General features: G+C 45.1%; 1 pseudogene across 1 annotated transcript; it reads left to right on the top strand.

Moving 5' to 3' along the window:
• The first annotated feature begins 4,641 nt into the window (after nt 1-4,641).
• On the top strand, nt 4,642-8,051 carry LOC309869601 (mediator of RNA polymerase II transcription subunit 24 pseudogene; annotated as a pseudogene). Its single transcript has one exon. The product of its transcript is annotated as a mediator of RNA polymerase II transcription subunit 24 pseudogene (transcript).
• The last annotated feature ends 12,106 nt before the right edge of the window (nt 8,052-20,157 follow it).

Below are 20,157 nucleotides of genomic sequence, written 5' to 3'. Positions count from 1 at the left end.
TTAAAAGTTATTTTAAAGATGAATATTGATTTATTTGTCGGGAAGGGAAGGAGAATGAGAGGGAGAGTGAGAGCGCGCATAAGCAGAGGGAGCAGGGAGAGGGAGAAACAGGATTCCAACTGAGCAAGGAGGCTGATGAAGAACTTGATCCCGGGGCCCTGGACCATGACCTGGGCTGAAGGCAGACACTTAGCTACTGAGCCTCCCCGGGGTCCCTCAGCAATCCTTTAAACAAGAACATAAATAAGGACAGACGTGCCCCCGCACTATGTTCCTCAACCACACTATCCATCCCCCACTCCCTCCCCCGCCCCCTCACCCATGTTTCCTATCACTCCAGGAATAAAAACAAAAGGGATCTGGCTTACGCATCACCACAAGGATTTCCTGAGACAGTCGCTCAGTGTTCACAGCATATTCTGACTGAATGAGTATTGAGCCTTGGGCTGGAGGAAGTAAAGATGTGGTCCCTGCCTGCAGAGCTTCCTGCTCTAGACAGTCATAATGAGGGGATCCCAAGACCCTGAAACAGTGACCAAAGGAAGGTGCCTGTTTATTTCCACAATGTTAATCTTCAAGCAGAGGCAAGACTTTTCAGAAATGCAGAAGGTGGGGCCTACTTAGAGACCCAGGGCTGAATGCACAGGTGACGCGCCCACGAATCCGTGGGTCTCAAGGTAAAGCGGCACCATCACTGTCTCCACTTGATGCTGCTGACATGCCTCTAAACCCTCAACTGTGTGCCTTAAAGCCTGGGGTGGAGATGAAAGGAATAGAGAGATGGTAATGGCAGGTCCCTAAAGGGTCAGAGTCTGTACTAGCTATAGGAAGAGACACTGAACTTGGAGCAGAAAGAATTGCTCCTGATCACAGGAAGAACCTCCAGCTGAGGAGAAACCATAAATCACACTGACCCTGCCCTAACACATCTGCAGGAGGCCTGGACCAAGGGCACTAACTGAGCGCCTCCTGTGTTCCAGGTACTGTGCGGGGTAGGGGAGGAGTGGCCCAGCCAAGACTACAGAGCCAGAATTCCCAGAGGCAAAAGGGGCAGGCAGGACTGGAAGGACAACTTTCATGACAGAACAGAAGGGGAGGGGCACCTGGGTGTTTGATCTGTGTCTGTTCCAACAGTCCTGGGCTGTCTCCCCGCCTCAACTGGGATTTCCCCAGATGTGCACCTGCTTGAGGGCAGGAAGGGTAGATACAGGGGAGGGTCAGTCTATCCATACAACTGGTCCCCAGAGCAATCTCTTCCCCTTTCTCCCTGTGCTACTCACTGCCTGCTGTATAGAGGGTGTGAGGCTGGGGAAAATGCCAGGTTCTCCAGACTATCAATAGGTAAGGAAGACAACTGGCCCAGGACTGGGGGAATGCAGAGGATACAGATTTGGGGCCAGAAGTCTCCCCTGGGGGAGGGGGACAGAATGCGGGAAACTGGAAGGTGGAGCTCACCCAGGTGATGTCACCAGGAAGTGTCTGCACTTTGAGGAGGGAAGGAGGGAAGAGGAGAAGAGGCAGGGGTGTGAGGCAGAGATAGGAAAAGGGGCTGAGAGAAAAAAAGATAAAAGAAGCAGGGAAGAGAGCTGGGAGGGAGAGCAGAGAGGGACCAGGGGTGGGGGAGGCAGCACAGGACACAGACAGGAGGAGATGCGGGGGAGACACTGACAGGTTCACAGGGTGAGACTCAGACAGATGTGATGGGAAGAGAGACCCTCAGACTCTGGGGGAGGGATGCAGGGAGAGGGACAGCCCGAAGGGAGAGCTGAGGGCAGACCCAGTCCTGGGACATCTCAGACCACAGAATATCTGCAGTCAGACAGACAGACAAACAGGCCCAAAGACAGACAGATGTGCTGATGGGGTGAAGATGAAGGAGGCCAAGCTGGAAGGAAGCAGACAGGGCTGCAGGGAGGAGGGAAGGAGCAGACAGAGAGAGAGGAGGCAGGAGTGCAGCAGGAGCCAGGCAAGGAGGGGGCTGCATAGTTGCTCCAGGAGCCTCTTCCCTCTCACCTGATTCCTGATGAGCCTGGGCCCTTCTCAGGAGCTGCTCCTGATGGAAGGGCACAGAAACCTGAGAAGGCGGGGCTGCCTCCCAGTGCCCACCTGGGGTCCCAGAGGCCATGCATGGGTATGGACCTCACCTCTCCTCGCCCTACAGTGCTGCCAGGCTTAGAGGACTGAGCTCAGCCTTCATTTCTCAGGATTCATGCAGCCTGACACACCCAGTGCAGGGGAGTGGGAGCCAAGGAGAAAGAGAAACTGGGTCAGGCAGGCAAGGGAGGCTGACAAGCTCTGGAGAAGGTGCTGGGACAGTCTGGTTAGTGATCCTCTCCATGTTCCTGCTCCTTGCTAGCTGAGTCAATATTCTTGTCTCCTCAAAAACCTTCCAGAGTTCTGTATCTTCCTCCATCTTTCCTCCTGTGGTCATTGTCAGTTTCTCATCATTCAAGTCATGGCGTCTGGTCCAGTTGCCCTTGAGCAACTCAGCTCACACACATTTGCTGAGGGAGTGCCCAGAGCACTGTGTCTCTCTGTCCTGCCATCAGCTTCCTCTTCCCAGCTGTCAGGGAGCTTCCCTGGCCAGGGCCCTTTCCCATCTGGGTCCTCACCTTTTTCACCAGCCTCAGAGAAACCTTGACAATTTTCTAAAATTAGATCCGCCCTAAAGGACAAAAATGTGCCTCTGGTGAGTATGTTCAGAGCTGTACTGAATGTTGTAACGGAGATCCTGAAACAGAGGACTCCAGAGCGGGAGATAAGGAGTCCTGCCAGCATTTGTCTCATAGGCCATCTCCCTCCAGCATCCCTGCCTCCTCCTGCCTGGCTCCAGCCAATCTGTCTCCTTTAAGGCTGATGCACTGAGCTCAGGCACAAATTCACAGAAGCCTAGACTCATAATCCCGGTCTGCTCTAGACCCATTCTTTCCAGGATGTCATACCCCTGCCGCTTTCTTTAAAAACTCTGCAACCCTGGGAGCTGAGGTTGTAGATGGAGACCAAGAGAAAGAGAAATTGCTCTCTCTGCTCAATATCTTTATCTCAGCCGTTTGTCTACACCGCACATCCCCCAAAGCAGAACTAAAACCTCAGACAACGGCAAAAGGGATGAAATCTCAGGAAGACTTTCCCAGCCTTAAGGAGGTCCTGAGTGCCTCCAGAAAGCAGGGCATTTGGAGGGAAAGATGAAGTTGGAGGACCACAGAATGCTTCTTGTGGTACACGCAATTTCCACCAGGGGGCGAGGATAGGAGGGGAAGCTACTTAGCAGAGGCTTGCTAAGCGCTCTGCGGCCACAAGATGGCAGCAGAGAACGGCGCTCCCTGCAGAGCAAGCCCTGAGCCCTGGGCGCTGGTACTGGGCTCCCCTGGAGGGAGGGAGGGAGGGACCCGTTGCCAGGGGAGCATCAAAAGACTGAAGAACCATGAGGGGATGGAGTAAAATGTATAGAACAATATCCCCAACTCTACCAAGGTCAAAATCTTCCTGAGAAGGGGAACCATCAGGCTTGAACTACTGACTAAACTATGTCCCAGGAGGAAGCAGTGTTGGGAAAGGGTGAACGCGTGTAGAAGCTCCAGGTACCAGTGACATATTCTTCTTACCCACTCCCAGGCCTTTTCTAATGTGACCCCTGATGTGCAAGAGACAGAAACTAATACTACCAACTTGTTCTGAAGGAGGCCGGTGGGAAAGAGGTCAAAGGAAGACCTTGGTATGAACTGCTTACCTGAGGCTGCTGGGATACTGGCGGACTGCTTGCCCCTCAGAGCCTGGGCTGTCTTCAGCCTTGGAGCAGGGATCCAGGGATGACTGGGGTCAGAGGGTGGGGGCCTCTAAAGTCACTCAGGGGATATTTCCCTCCTCCCTGAAGCCCAAAAACCCTGACCCAAAGAGAACCGAGCCCAGAACTCACTGAGACTGAGGTGGGAGGTGAGAGGAAGTCTCTGTGACAGCGATTTGCCTCTCTCATTGTGTACTTCTGTCTCCATCTCTTCACATCCTGGGCCATTATTTCAGACACCACTATCTTCATCTGTCTCCAAGTCTGTAGCAAGATCAAAGCTCTTAACTCTGCTTTGCTTGTAAATCCTCAGCTGGAGAAGAGGTGGCAGGGTCCATTCTGAGAAAAGGGGAGAGCCCTGACTTACCCTCTTCCCAAGGCAGCAGGGAGGTTGGAAGTTGGACCAAAGAAGGAACCAATCTACTGGTTGGGTAAAAATTTCCTAATAAAATGATCTATACCTGAAAGTATCATGACCTGACCTATATTAACGGTAATATCCTTAATCAACATTCATAATGCACTTACTTCTACATCTCTACACATGGCCTCCTTCCCTGCAATTGTATACCTTGCATGCAATTATTTAACAATTCTTAGGTTCTGTGTTGGGCCCAGTGGAGAGAATGTAAAAATATACAGGGTGCAGTCTCCCCACTCCAAAAGCTTAGAGTTGAGTAAGGGACAAAGAAGATACAGGGTAACTACAACAGAAGACAATATGTGGAGAGATAACTATGGTAGATTGACACAGAGGAGTAAAGGTGGTTGAAGGAAATAAATTGCTTCTGATGTGAGTTATCTAGGAAGGTGTATGCAAGAAGTAGATTTAAACTTGGTCTGTGATGGATCTAGGATCTAGACCTAGCTTGTACGCTCAGTTTCTTCCAACGCAGAGCTGACCACCACCGGCCCCTTCTCAGAGTGAAATCATGAAGGTAGTGAACTTGAAGCAAGCCATTTCGCAAGCCTGGAAGGAGCGATGGAGTGACTATAAGTGGGCAATCAACATGAAGAAATTCTTTTCCAAAGGAGCCACCTGGGACATTCTCAACCTAGCAGAAGCACTACTGGAGCAGGCCATGACTGGACCTTCCCCCAATCCTCTTGTCCTGTCCTACCTGAAGTATGCCATTAGTTCCCAGATGGTGTCCTACTCCTCTGTTCTCACAGCTATCAGTAAGTTTGATGACGTTTCCCGGGACTTGTGTGTCCAAGCTTTGCTGGATATCATGGACATGTTTTGTGACCGACTGAGCTGACATGGCAAAGCCGAGGAGTGCATCAGGCTGTGCCGGGCCCTTCTCAGCGTCCTCCACTGGCTGCTGCGCTGCACTGCAGCCTCTGCGGAGTGGCTCTGGGAGGGGCTGGAGGCCGGCATTCCAGCCGCGGGGGAGAAGCAGCTTGCCATGTGCCTTCTGCGCCTGGAGAAGACCCTCAGCAGCACCAAGAATCAAGCCCTGCTCCACATCGCCAAACTAGACGAGGCCTCCTCCTGGACTGCTATTGAGCATTTCTCTCTTGAAGCTTGGGGAGATCCTGGCCAATCTCAGCAACCCCCAGCTCCGGAGCCAGGCTGAGCAGTGTGGCACGCTTATTAGGAGCATCCCCACGATGCTGGCTGTACACTCGGAGCAGCTGCACAAGACGGGCTACCCCACAGTTCATGCGGTGGTCCTGCTCAAGGGCACCATGAACCTGACAGGCGAGACACAGCCCCTGGTGGAACAGCTGATGATGGTGAAGCGCATGCAGCATATTCCCATCCCACTTTTTGTCCTGGAAATCTGGAAGGCTTGCTTCGTGGGGCTCATCGAGTTTCCCGAGGGTACAGAGGAGCTCAAGTGGACAGCTTTCACCTTCCTCAAGATCCCACAGGTGTTGGTGAAGTTAAAGAAATACTGTCATGGGGACAAGGACTTTACAGAGGACGTCAGCTGTGCTTTCGAGTTCCTGCAGAAGCTCACACTCTTGCTGGATAAAGCTGACCAGCGCTGCAACTGTGACTGTACAAAATTCCTACTCCAAAAATGTAGCAAGCAGGGGCTTCTGTCTGAAGCCAGTGTGACCAACCTCATGGCCAAGTGCTCAGCAGACCGGGAGCATGCACCCCAGCTGAAATCAGGAGAAAATGCCAACATCCAGCCCAATCCTGGGCTCATCCTCCGGGCAGAGCCCACTGTCACAAATATCCTCAAGACGATGGATGCAGACCACTCCAAGTCCCCAGAGGGCCTGCTAGGAGTCCTGGGCCACATGCTGTCCGGGAAGAGTCTGGATCTGCTGCTGGCCGCTGCCCCCGCCACTGGGAAGCTTAAATCCTTCGCCCGGAAATTCATCAGTTTGAATGAATTCACAACACACGGCAATGAAGAACTCGCCAAAGCAGCCTCCGTTCGCGCCTTGCTCTTCAACATCTCCTTCCTCATGTTGTGCCACGTGGCTCAGACCTATGGTTCAGAGGTGATTCTGTCCGAGTCAAGCCCAGGAGCACAGGGGCCCTTCTTTGAGACGTGGATGCAGACTTGCATGCCCGAGGAGGGCAAAATCCTGAACCCTGACCACCCCTGCTTCTGGCCTGACTCCACCAGGTGGAGTGGTGGTGGCTTTGCTCAACAACTCCTCGGAGATGAAGTTGGTGCAGATGAAGGGGCACGGAGCCACAGCATTTCAGCGGCCATCTTGGAGATCCTCAGTGCCTGGGAGAATGGGGTACTGGCCTTCGAGTCCATCCAGAAAATCACAGATAACATCAAGGAGAAGGTGTGCAGTCTGGCAGTGTGTGCTGTGGCTTGGCTTGTGGCTCAGGTGCGGATGCTGGGTCTGGATGAGCGCGAGAAGTCACTGCAGATGATCTGCCAGCTGGCAGGGCCACTGTACAGTGAGAACACGCTGCAGTTCTACAGTGAGAGGGTGGTGATCATGAGCTCGATCCTGGAGCACATGTGTGCCGACGTGCTGCAGCAGACGGCCACCCAGATCAAGTTCCCGTCCATGGGTGTGGACACAATGCCCTACCGGAACCTGCTGCCTCCCAAGCGACCCATCAAGGAGGTGCTGACGGACATAGTCGCCAAGGTGCTAGAGAAGGGGTGGGTGGTCAGCCGCTCCATCCACATCTTTGATACCCTGCTGCACATGGGAGGCGTCTACTGGTTCTGCAACAACCTCATTAAGGAGCTGCTGAAGGAGACGTGGAAGGAGCACACGCTGCAGGCAGTGGAGCTGCTCTACTCTAACTTCTGTCTGGACATGCAGCAGGTGACCCTGGTCCTGCTGGGCCACATCCTGCCGGGGCTGCTCATCGAGTCCTGCAAGTGGCACAGCCTCATGGCACTGTGCTGGCCAAGCTAGCCGTCTGCTATGCCCTGAGTTCCTATTCCTCCCATAAGGGACAGGCGTCCTCCAGCCAAAAGAAGAGACACCATGAAGACATCGAGGATTATATCAGTCTCTTCCCCTTGGATGACATGCGGCTCTCAAAACTGATGCGACTGCTGAGCTCCAATGAGGAAGATGCCAACATCCTCTGGAGTCGCACTGACCGCTCCATGAGCAGCTCCCTGTCAGCCTCCCAGCTGCACACGGTTAACAGGAGAGACCCGCTGAACCGAGTCCTGGCCAACCTCTTCCTGCTCATCTCGTCCATCCTGGGCTCGCGGACCGCGGGCCCACACACTCAGTTTGTGCAGTGGTTCATGGAGGAGTGTGTGGATTGCCTGGAGCAGGGCAGCCGAGGCCAGTATCCTGCACTTCACGCCCTTCACCACCGTATCGGAACTGGTGAAGGTGTCAGCCATGTCCAGCCCCAAGGTGGTTCTGGCCATCACGGACCTCAGTCTGTCCCTGGGCCGCCAGGTGGCTGCCAAGGCCATTGCTGCGCTCTGACAGGCTGGGGGGTGGCCGCAGGGGCCGTGTGGGGGACCACAGCCCCAGGCGCCTCACAAGGGAACAGTGAGGAAAGATGAGACAGCATTGCTCATATCCATGTGATGTAAGAGCCCTATGTCATTTCCAGAGTATTCCCCTATCCTGACATCTGACCTCTAAGATGTCTCCCAGTTTCTTTCATAATTTCCTCTGCCCACTGCCAGCACTAAGGACTGTGTGCAGCCTGGCTGTTAGCCTGGGGCCCTCAGCACCCCACACCCCTCCCCCTTCGGACAGTAGATGTACCTCTGGGAACTTTGCAGGTGCAGAGTGTGTATATTTATATTTTTGTAACACATGAGGGAAGTTTCTCTCAGTTCATTTGTAAATAAAGATCTTTGTGGGAAAACAAAAAAACAACAACAACAAAAAAACTTGGACTGTGATGATTGTGTAGAATTTCAGTAGTCAGAGATTGGAAGTATGGAAAAGACATAAGGAAAAGACATAGTTACTGGGAAGGATTTCTTGACTTAGGGCATTATTTGACACTGACCTTCTGTCATCATGATAGTGAAATACAAGGGCCAGTGAAATTCAAGGTATTACTGCAGAAGCCAGAAGCTTTCTATAGGGAAATAAGGGTCAGGACCTGAGTCCCAGGGTCCATTTATTCCCCCCTTCTCTTGCACCTGATCTTATTAAAGGTCTGTACTGTTCAAATGGAGCAGGGTACCCATTATGCCTCCATCTATAGGTCTCTCATCTCTTCTCTCCCTCCCCTGAGTTCCTTATTGACAATGAGCGGATTTCTTAATCTCATTACTGAGAAAAGCACAAAGAATATACCACACCACTTAATTTGGATAATTTGCGTACCTGAAGGAAAGAGAGAAACCCCTCCTCCTCCCATCTCCATAGTCAATTTTCCTTGATCTTTAGACACTATATGTCAGTAAATACCTATATTTCCTCCTTCACTGGATAAGAGATGCCATTAAAGGTCAGATGCAAAGTTTGTCATAAAAATCCCTCATAAAACAGTCTCCCAAGTGCTGGCATTAGAAGATGGAAAAAGGGGTTCCTGGTCTGTGTCTGCCTTCAAACCACGTGCAGGTTGTCCTGCGTCCTGTTTCCGGAGCTTTGCTTCAGGTGCTCTAAATAAGGAAACAGAGACATTCAACTCCTCGTACATCCTTTCTTCTGTCAAAGCTCCTTGTTTTCTATGAAGTTCATTTCACAAGTCCCCTATTTCTCACAATCTCAACTCTACATTCCTGAGTTAATATAATTTTTAATTCCCCACTTTCTGGGATGGCTCAAATAGAAAGTCCCATTTGGAAGCAAAGATGTAAATAAAATAGCTTCTTTTAGTACCTTCCATGAAGGGGTTCTAGGAGAGGGGAGGTGGTTACATGGGTGGTATACATACAAGGATGGCTGTGTATTAGGCTAGAAAGAAAAGTCATGAGGCAATTTCCTCTGGTTGCTGTGCTCTTTCTCTGTAACCTCTCCTGGCTATAACAGATTTATAGGGGCTCCAAAGCATCCCAACATCTTAGCCATGAATTTCCCAGAAAGAAAACTCATGGATGTTCCCTTGAAAGTAGATGAAAAGTTGATTATCAGGATTTGGTACAAACACACAAACCAGGGCTGAGGAAAAAGGCAGTTAGTTCATTACAGCCTGTTGAACTCCTTCAGGATTTGTGTATGCACACACAAACAGAGGCACACAAACACACACACAGAGGCACACACATCATACCTAACAACCATGGTCATATTTATAGAGGAAATATACCCCATTCCTTGGTGCTTATTTCCACTCAAATTCAATGACATATGTCCATATATCTGGCACACACACATCTTTCAACGAGGCGCTTTATCAATATAATATACCCAGCCTTTCCCCTTTCCAAGCTCCTATCATCAGGGTGGGGCAGAGTGAAGTTGAGAGAATATCTGAGTACAAGCTTGCCTGTGTCACTAACTGTGACTCTGACCATAGGACACAAACAAATAAAAATTGTTTATTCATTATTCACTAACTGTAATTATCCATTATGTTTCCATTATCTCTATGCCATCAAATTTCAATGATCATCTATCCCTCACTGAGTGGCTGCTCTGTGCAGACTATAGCTTAAGGAGGGGTTAGCAGTATGAACTTTGCTCAGAGTTGGTACAAGTCTTAGCTTCAGTACTCAGTTTGCACAAATTACTTCATTGCATTTTGCACCTCTCTGAGCCTTAGTTACAGCTTTTCTTTTTAAATTAACATATAATGTATTATTTGCGCCCAGGGGTACAAGTCTGTGAATTATCAGGGTTACACATTTCACAGCACTCACCATAGCACATACCCTCCCCAGTGTCTATAAGCCAACCACCCTATCCCTATCTCCTCCATCCCCCAGCAACCCGCAATTTGTTTTGAGAGATTGAGAGTCTCTTATGGTTTGTCTTCCTCCCAACCCATCTTGTTTCATTTTTTACCTCCTTAGTCAGCTTTTGTAAAGTGAATATAAAAATACTCAACCCCTACAACTTTTGTATTAGATATGTGATCTTGTAAAGTGCTTGAAACAAAGCATAGGGCAGAGTATTCAGTAAATAGTAGCTATTATTTTCGTCATCACTCTGTAGGCATTGGAGATATAAAGAAATAATACATAAAAGAGATGTTCTATTCCCTTGGAGGTTTTTCAATCTCATCAATGAGATAATATATATACAAGTAGACAGGAAGAACACGAAAACCTAAAACTCTTATTTGAGCCCTAACATGCAACTTATTCTCCTAAACCTGAGACTTGATTACAATTTTTAAAAATTTTTTAATAAACATATAATGAATTATTTGCCCCAGGGGTACAGGTCTGTGAATTGCCAGGTTTACACACTTACAGCACTCACATTATCACATACACTGCCCAATGTCCATAACCCCATCACCCTTCCCCTGGGCACCCTCCGTTTGTTTTGTGACATTAAGAGGCTCTTATGAAAAAAAAAAAAAGAAAAAAGAAAAAAAAAAGAAAAAAAGAAAAAACAAAGAGTCTCTTATGGTTTTCTCCCTCCAGATCCCATCTTGTTTCATTTATTCTTTTCCTACGCCCCAACCCCCCCACGTTGCATCTCCACTTCCTCATATCAGGGAGATCATATGATAGTTGTCTTTCTCCGATTGACTTATTTTGCTAAGCATAATACCCTCTAGTTCCATCCACGTCATCACAAATGGCAAGATTTCATTTCTTTTGATGGCTGCATAGTATTCCATTGTACATATGTACCACTTCTTCTTTATCCATTTATCTGTTGGAAAGGTTCTTTCCATAGTTTGGCTATTGTGGACTTGCTGTTATAAACATTCGGGTGCACATGCCCCTTTGGATCACTACATTTGTATCTTTAGGGTAAATATCCAATAGAGCAATTGCTGGGTCATAGGGTAGCTCTATTTTAAAGGTTTTGAGGAACCTCCATGCTGTTTTCCAGAGTGGCTGCACCAGCTTGCATTCCCCCCAACAGCGTAGAAGTGTTCCCCTTTCTCCACATCCTCGCCAGCATCTGTCATTTCCTGACTTTTTAATTTTAGCCATTCTGACTGGTGTGAGGTGGTATCTCATTGTGGTTTTGATTTGTATTTCCCTGATGCCGAGTGATGTGGAGCACTTTTTCATGTGTCTGTTGGCCATCTGGATGTCTCCTTTGCAGAAACGTCTGTTCATGTCCTCTGCCCATTTCTTGATTGGATTATTTGTTCTTTGGGTGTTGAGTTTGATAAGTTCTTTATAGATTTTGTATACTAGCCCTTTATCTGATATGTTGTCTGCAAATTTCTTCTCCCATTCTGTCAGTTGTCTTTTGGTTTTGTTGACTATTTCCTTTGCTGTGCAAAAGCTTTTGATCTTGATGAAATCCCAATAGTTCATTTTTGCCCTTGCTTCCCTTACCTTTGGTGATGTTCCTAGGAAGAAATTGTTGCAGCTGAGGTTGAAGAGGTTGCTGCCTGTGTTATCTTCAAGGCTTTTGATGGATTCCTTTCTCACATTGAGGTCCTTCATCCATTTTGAGTCTATTTTTGTGTGTGGTGTAAGGAAATGTTCCAATTTCATTTTTCTGCATGTGGCTGTCCAATTTTCCCAACACCATTTATTGAAGAGGCTGTCTTTTTTTTATTGGACATTCTTTCCTGCTTTGTCGAAGATTAGTTGACGATAGAGTTGAGGGTCTATTTCTGGACTCTCTATTCTGTTCCATTGATCTATGTGTCTGTTTTTGTGCCAGTACCATACTGTCTTGATAATGACAGCTTTGTAATAGAGCTTGAAGTCCGGAATTGTGATGCCACCAACTTTAGCTTTCTTTTTCAATATTCCTTTGGCTATTCAAGGTCTTTTCTGGTTCCATATAAATTTAAGGATTATTTGTTCCATTTCTTTGAAAAAAATGGATGGGATTTTAATAGGGATTTCATTAAATGTATAGATTGTTTTAGGTAACACAAACATTTTCACAGTATTTATTGTTCCAATCCAGGAGCATGGAACATTTTTCCAGTTCTTTGTGCCTTCCACAATTTCTTTCATGAGTACTGTATAGTTTTCTGAGTATAGATTCTTTGCCTCTTTGGTTAGGTTTCTTCCTAGGTATCTTATGGTTTTGGGTGCAATTGTAAATGGGATTGACTTCTTAATTTCTCTTTCTTCTGTCTTGTTGTTGGTGTAAAGAAATGCAACTGATTTCTGCACATTGATTTTATATCCTGACACTTTACTGAATTCATGTACAAGTTCTAGCAGATTTTGAGTGGAGTCTTTTGGGTTTTCCACATATAGTATCATATCATCTGCAAAGAGTGATAGTTTGACTTCTTCTTTGCCAATTTGGATGCCTTTAATTTCTTTTTGTTGCCTGGTTGCTGAGGCTAGGACTTCTAGTACTATGTTGAATAGCAGTGGTGATAATGGGCATCCCTGCCGTGTTCCTGACCTTAGTGGAAGAGCTCTCAGTTTTTCTCCATTGAGAATGATATTTGCAGTGGGCTTTTCATAGATGACTTTGATATTGAGGTGTGTGCCCTCTATCCCTACACTTTGGAGAGTTTTAATCAGGAAGGGATGTTGTATATCGTCAAATGCTTCTTCAGCATTTACTGAGAGTATCATATCATTCTTTCTTTTATTCTTTTCTTTCTTTTATTGTTCTTTCTTTTATTAATGTGTTGTTTCACATTGATTGATTTACGGGTGTTGAACCAACCTTGCAGCCCTGGAATAAATCCCACTTGGTCATGGTGAATAATCCTTTCAATGTACTGTTGGATCCTATTGGCTAGTATTTCGGTGAGAATTTTAGCATCTGTGTTCTTCGAGGCATTGGTCTATAATTCCCTTTTTTGATGGGATCCTTGTCTGGTTTGGGGATCAAGGTGATGCTGGTCTTGTAAAATGTGTTTGGAAGTTTTCCTTCCATTTCTATTTTTTGGAACAGTTTCAGGAGAACAGGAAATAATTCTTCTTTAAATGCTTGGTAGAATTCCCCTGCAAAGCCATCTGGCCCTGGGCTTTTGTTTTTTAGGAGATTTTTGATAACTGCCTCAATCTTATTTGTTTGGGTATGTTCAGGTTTTCTATTTCTTCCTGATTCAGTTGTGGTAGTTTATATGTCTCGAGGAATGCATCCATTTCTTCCAGATTGTCAAATTTCTTGGTGTAGAGCTGCTCATAATGTGTTCTTATAATTGTTTGTATTTCTTAGGTGTCGGTTGTGATCTCTCCTCTTTCATTCATGAATTTATTTATTTGGGTCCTTTCTCTTTTCTTTTTGATAAATCTGGCCATGGGATTATCAATCTTATTAATTCTTTCAAAGAACCAGCTCCTAGTTTCATTGATTTGTTCTATTTTTTTTTTTTTTTTTGGTTTCTATTTCATTGATTTCTGCTCTGATCTTTATTATTTCTCTTCTCCTACTGGGTTTAGGCTTTCTTTGTTCTTTCTCTAGCTCCTTTAGGTGTAGGGTTAGGTTGTGTATTTGAGACCTTTCTTGTTTCTTAAGAAAGTCTTGTATCACTCTATTTTCCTCTCAGGACTGCCTTTGCTGTGTCCCACAGACTTTGAACTGCTGTGTTTTCATTATAATGTGTTTCCATGAATTTTTTTCAATTCTTCTTTAATTTCCTGGTTGGTCCATTCATTCTTTAGAAGGATGCTGTTCAGTCTCCATGTATTTGTGTTCTTTCCAAATTTACTCTTGTGATTGAGTTCTAGCTTCAGAGCGTTGTGGTCTGAATATATGCAGGGGATGATACCAATCTTTTGATACCAGTTGAAACCTGATTTATGACCCAGGATGTGATCTATTCTGGAGAATTTTCCATGTGATCTAGAGAAGAATGTGTATTCTGTTGCTTTGGGATGGAATGTCCTGAATATATCTGTGATGTCCATCTGGTCCAGTGTGTCATTTAAGGCCTTTATTTCCTTGTTGATCTTTTGCTTAGATGATCTGTCCATTTCAGGGAGGGGAGTGTTAAAGTTCCCTACCATTATTGTATTCTTGTCAATTTGTTTCTTTGATTTTTTTATTAACTGGTTTATATAGTTGGCTGCTCCCACATTAGAGGCATAGATATTTAAAATTGTTAGATCTTCTTTTTGGACAGACCCTTTGAGTATGATATAGTGTCCTTCCTCATCTTTTATTATAGACTTTGGCTTAAAATCTAATTTATCTGATATAAGATTGCCACCCCACCTTTCTTTTGATGCCCATTAGCATGATGAATTGTTTTCCACCCCTCACTTTAAATCTGGAGGTGTCTTTGGGTCTAAAATGAGTTTCTTGCAGACAGCATATTGATGGGTTTTTTTTTTTTTTATTCATTCTGATACCCTGTGCCTTTTGATTGGGGCATTTAGCCCATTAACATTCAGGATAACTATTGAGAGATATGAATTTAGTGCCATTGTATTGCCTGTAAGGTGGCTGTTACTGTATATTGTCTCTGTTCCTCTCTGGTCTACAACTTTTAGGCTCTCTCTTTGCTTAGAGGACCCCTTTCAAGATTTCCTGTAGAACTGGTTTGGTGTTTGCAAATTCTTCAGTTTTTGTTTCCTGGAAGCTTTTTGTCTCCCTTTCTATTTCAATGATAGCCTAGCTGGGTATAGTATTCTTGGCTGCATGTTTTTCTCCTTTAGTGCTCTGAATATATGATGCCAGTTCTTTCTAGCCTGCCAGGTCTCTGTGGAGGTCTGCTGCCAATCTAATATTTTTACCATTGTATGTTACAGACTTCTTGTCCCGGACTACTTTCAGGATTTTCTCTTTGTCGCTAAGACTTGTAAATTTTACTATTAGATGATGGGATGTGGACATATTCTTATTGATTTTGAGGGGGGTTCTCTGCACCTCCTGGATTTTGATGCTTGTTCCCTTTGCCATATTAAGGAAATTCTCTACAATAATTTTCTCCAATATACCTTCTGCTCCCCTCTCTCTTTCTTCTTCTTCTGGAATCCCAATTATTCTAATGTTGTTTCATCTTATGGTATCACTTATCTCTCGAATTCTCCCATCGTGGTCCAGTAGTTGTTTTCTCTCTTTTGCTCAGGTTCTTTATTCTCTGTCATTTGGTCTTCTATATCACTAATTCTTTTTTCTGCCTCATTTATCCTAGCAGTAAGAGCCTCCATTTTTTATTGCACCTCATTAATAGCTTTTTTAAAATTTCAACTTGGCTAAATTTTAGTTCTTTTATTTCTCCAGAAAGGGCTCTTATTTCTCCAGAGAGGGTTTCTCTAATATCTTCAATGCCTTTTTCAAGCCCAGCTAGAACCTTGAGAATCGTCATTCTGAACTCTAGATCTGACATATTACCCATGTCTGTATTGATTAGATCCATAGCCTTCGGTACTGCCTCTTGTTCTTTTTTTTTGTGGTGAGTTTTTCCACCTTGTCATTTTGTCCAGATAAGAATACATGAAGGAGAAAATAGAATACTAAAAGGGTGGCAAAGACCCCAGGAAAATGTGCTTTAACCAAATCAGAAGAGACCCCAAATCATGGGGAGGGGGAGAAAGGGGGTAAAAAGAAGTTCAGAAAAACAAATTAAAAAAATAAAACAAATAAAGAAAAATATCAAAAAATGCATATATATATAATAGACTTGTGATTAGAACAGGGTCACCAACTACTTTTGGGAGTATTTTGATCTCTTAGAAGAAACTACCTCCCAAATTTTAAAGAAAGAAAAATGTATATAAGGGTAAATACAATGAAGGGATGGAATATGACCATAGAGATGAAAAATTTTTTTTTTTTAATTTCTAAAAAAGGAATTGATAAAGTAAGTTGGTTGGGAGAATAAAGAAAAAGAAGGTGGAGAGAATTTGCTCAGTCTGGAGACTAGAATGATCCCCATGTTATATTTAGGGTGTATTTTGATCTATTAGAAGAAGTTGTATCCCAAATTTTTTAGAAGAAAAAGCCCTATGTGCATACAAAATATAAAGTTAGATATAATGAAGGATAAAATATGACTATAATAATGAAGGTTCAAAAACGATTATTTTTTAATGAAAGGTATTGTTAAGATAAACTAGTTAAAAAACATTAAAAGAGCAAAGAGTAAAAGTTAAAAACATTTAGTAGAAAAAAATTAAATTAAAAAAAGTAATTAACTTTGCAAGACTAAAGATTCATGGGGAGAAAGCCATGAATTCCATGCTTTGCTTTCTCCTCCTCTGGGGAATTCTGCTGTTTTCCTTGGTAAGTGAACTTGTTCTTGGCTGAATTTCTTATTGATCTTCTGGAGAAGGGGCCTGTTGTAGTGATTCTCAAGTGATTTTTTCTGAGGCAGAATTGCACCACCCTTACCAGGGTCCAGGCTAAGTAATTTGCTCGGGTTCACTTTTGGGAGCTTTTGTTCCCTGAACACTTTCTGTAGAGTTTCTGAGGACAGGAATGAAAGTGGCAGCCTCCCAATCAGCCTCCCTCTCAACCCTCTCCCCTGAGCCAAGAGCTTGGGGCCCACTCCTCAGTGCACCTTCAGAGAAAAGTGCTCAATCACTCCCATCTCCCTGGCCTCCAGCTGCACTCCGAGCTCACCCAGCCTGTGACCAAGCATCTCTGTCTCTGGCACACAGCTCCACCTGGAGTCTCTGAACCCCGCAGATCCCTGAGGTCCTCTGGGGGGGTCTCCCTAGATCTTGGGGGACCCCACTCTCAGAGCCATGGCCTGTGCCACAAATTACGGTTCAAGGTAGCCCTGAGTTGAGAGCTCACTCCTCATCTCCGTCTCTGTAGCTGGTTTCCCTGCTCTAATACCTGTGAACTCTGTGATACTCAGACACCCCGATCCTTCTGTGACCCCGTGGGACCTGAGGCCATGCTGTCCCTGCATGGACTTCATCCTGGTTTAGCCTCTGGAGCGATGTCCCTCAGTGGAGCAGACTTTTTTTTTTTTTTTTGGAGCAGACTTTTAAAAGTCCTGATTTTGTTCTCCATTGCTCCACCGCTTGCCGGGTGCCGAGCCCTCCCCCTGTGGTCTATCTTTCTGTCGCTTTGGATTCACTTCTCTCCCGGTCCTACCTTTCAGAAAGTAGTCAATTTTCTGTTTCTAGAATTGTTTCTCTTCTTCTCTTTGATCTCCTATTGGATTTGTAGGTGTTCAGAATGGTTTGGTAAGCTATCTAGCTGATCTGCTACCTGATGTCGTCTCACCCTGCTACTTCTCCACCTTCTTGACTCCTCTTCTCCTGATTACAATTTTTAGCAGATTTCAATGCTCAAATGTTTTTTTCTTTTGTAATTCATCATCCCCATGCCTCGCCATCTTATCTACACCACACACTCAAACCAGTCTTTCACTTAACAAGTTGACTGGAGATTTCTTGGGGCAACAGTAATTTTGAGAGTTCATTTTATCCATTTTTCTGGTTCTGGGCAGGAGCCCATTTGAAGCATAACACATCCAAGTGAGACAGCCATATCCCCCATCACCTTGCTAATCTCAGAATATTTTTCCTTTTGTTCAACTCAGTCTGTTTTCCTTCAATATTGGCCTGTCTTCCTCACTCATTCTGATTTAGGATGAGGTACATCAACCCTCAAAAGTGTAAGAAAACTCCCAAATGCCCACCTGGTAACATTGTTCTATTGCCTATCAGCAGGTCTCTGGAATTACAGGTCTCATATAGTTTGTTATTAACCCATTAAGAATCATCAAAAGATCTCTTAAAAAGCATTAGTTTTGGGCCCTGTCAGGGTATAACCACCCATGTAGTCATCTGATGTCTTCATACAGTTTTTAAAAGATGAAGTATCCTAATTTCCAGGACAGATACTTAAGAAATCCTATTTCAATCCGCCCAACCTCCAGAGCCTCCTTGATTAGTGTCATTATATTATCACTCATTTGATTAAGGGACAGTACAACCCTGAGTCAGGACATGACTAAGATGACCGCCCCCATCCCTTTAAGGCCATCGTATGAAGAAGAGGTACGAGAATGGGCAGCAGTCCCTACATATGCAATTCTTATGCCAGGGGAGCACCTGAAGACCAAGTAGATTCCTGGGAGGGCACAACAGGCATTGTCCCAAAGTGGGCAGAGTGCCAAAACCTGCCATAGTGACCAGTGTGGGAGGCCTGGAGACAAGAGGGAAGCGAATGACTATACTCTCCCTCTTCCTCAAATTCAACTCCCCCAGCCTAGGCTCATCCTCTTGTACTCCCAGTTCCAAAGTTTTCAGACCTTTTGTAGTGTCCCTCTAAGACCAGATACCTATCACTGATCACCTCAGGCCAATGCTTCTCAAACCTGAAAGAACATACAAATTACTTGGAAGCCTGCTAAAATGCAGATTCTGATTCTGTAGGTCTGGGTTGGGGTCTAAGACGTTACATTTCTACAAGCTCCCAAGCGATACCCATACTACTAGAGCAAGGATCTAGATGATATAGCAGGTGCTACAACTGTCTCGCAGGAAGAGTCTATCTGTCCACATCCTTCTGCTGTCTATCCTCCAGATGGCAATGAGAATCATGTCATTCCTTCCTGATTCAGGAGTCTCTCTCCATGACACAATACACAATATAAACCTGGCTCATATTCCCTTGAAATGTGGAAAAAAAAAAATCCCTCAGAAGAGTCTCATTCTTTCATGACTCTTAAAGGTCCATGTGCCTAGAATGACTGTCCCATTTCTCTTCCAGCTCACCTTTCACTTTTTTATTTCCCAAATTTATCCATAAGTGTCTTCCTCCAGGAAGTGTCCCTAGACTAATACCTCTTTCTCCGTTTCTACTCATACTTTTTCTTCCAAAGGAATGATGCCTTAACTCCTATCCAGTTATTAATTCCTCCTATGTCAGTCCATTTCCCTCCACATTTGGGGTATGCATTCTTTTTTACCAAGATATCTTAGATGCTCTCACAAGGTCTTTGCACCAGTCCTACAAAGAAGCATCCAAAGGAGTGTGTAAATATATGAGAGGTCCTGCCTCCACCAGGCTTCCCTGGAGTCACCTACCCTGTGTGGGGAAAATGAGAAATCTCGTGAGTAAAAAAGTAGCTTCCTAGCCCTCTATCCCAGGGCAGGCCCCATACATAAATGCAATAGAAAAACACTGGCCCTTCTGTTCCAGTCATTGACTGCATCAAAAAAGATGCCTGTTGTGCCCACACTGGAGCCAGTCTCATCTTTAGGAATTCCCTGGAGTTAGAGAGAGCAGGTTGGGCCTTTCATCAATTTCACTACTTCTGGCTCCTTCCCATATTCCATGGAAAGACATGGAGCAGGACCAATGGAGGTCATGTTGGGTATGTTCCTGTTCCAGGTCTGCATTTTTCCTGTTGCTCTCTGAATGAACAACACTGTTTTTAATGTTGGGTCGAGAGGAAGGAAAGAAATAACTTCTTGCTTGGAGTAAGACTCCATTCTGATAGAAGAGACAGGATAGTCACCAGAATTCAGGCATAGCCACACAAAGGCAAAACTTGTAATAGCTTAGTACAGGTCTAGAGGCACTTCTAGATTTAGTTCTGAAAGTAGAGAAATGCTGTTTGTCAAGGAAGTCTTCCAGATGATAGTCTTAAAGGAATAACATAGCACTAGCCTAAAATGAGAATTTTCTGCATCAAAGAAATATGTAAGGTTCAATTCACTTTAACATGAATTTACTAAATGCTCATTATGTGCCCAGCTCCCAGCTGGATGCTCTCAGCAGTAAACAAGATACACTCCTGGGGCACCTGGGTGGCTCAGTGGGTTAAGCCTCTGACCTTTGGCTCAGGTCATGATCTCAGGGTACTGATACTCTCTGCTCAGTGGGGAGCCTGCTTCCCCCTTTCTCTCTGCCTGCTTCTCTGCCTACTTGTGATCTCTCACTGTCAAATAAATAAATACAATCTTTAAAAAAAAGATACACTCCTTACCTATGATTTACAATCATAAAGAAATAAAGACACACAGATAGCTTTGGTA

This window comes from Mustela nivalis, assembly GCF_964662115.1.
Source record: "Mustela nivalis genome assembly, chromosome: 7".
Classification (NCBI taxonomy): Eukaryota; Metazoa; Chordata; class Mammalia; order Carnivora; family Mustelidae; genus Mustela; species Mustela nivalis.
This window is presented reverse-complemented; position numbering and strand designations above follow the sequence as displayed.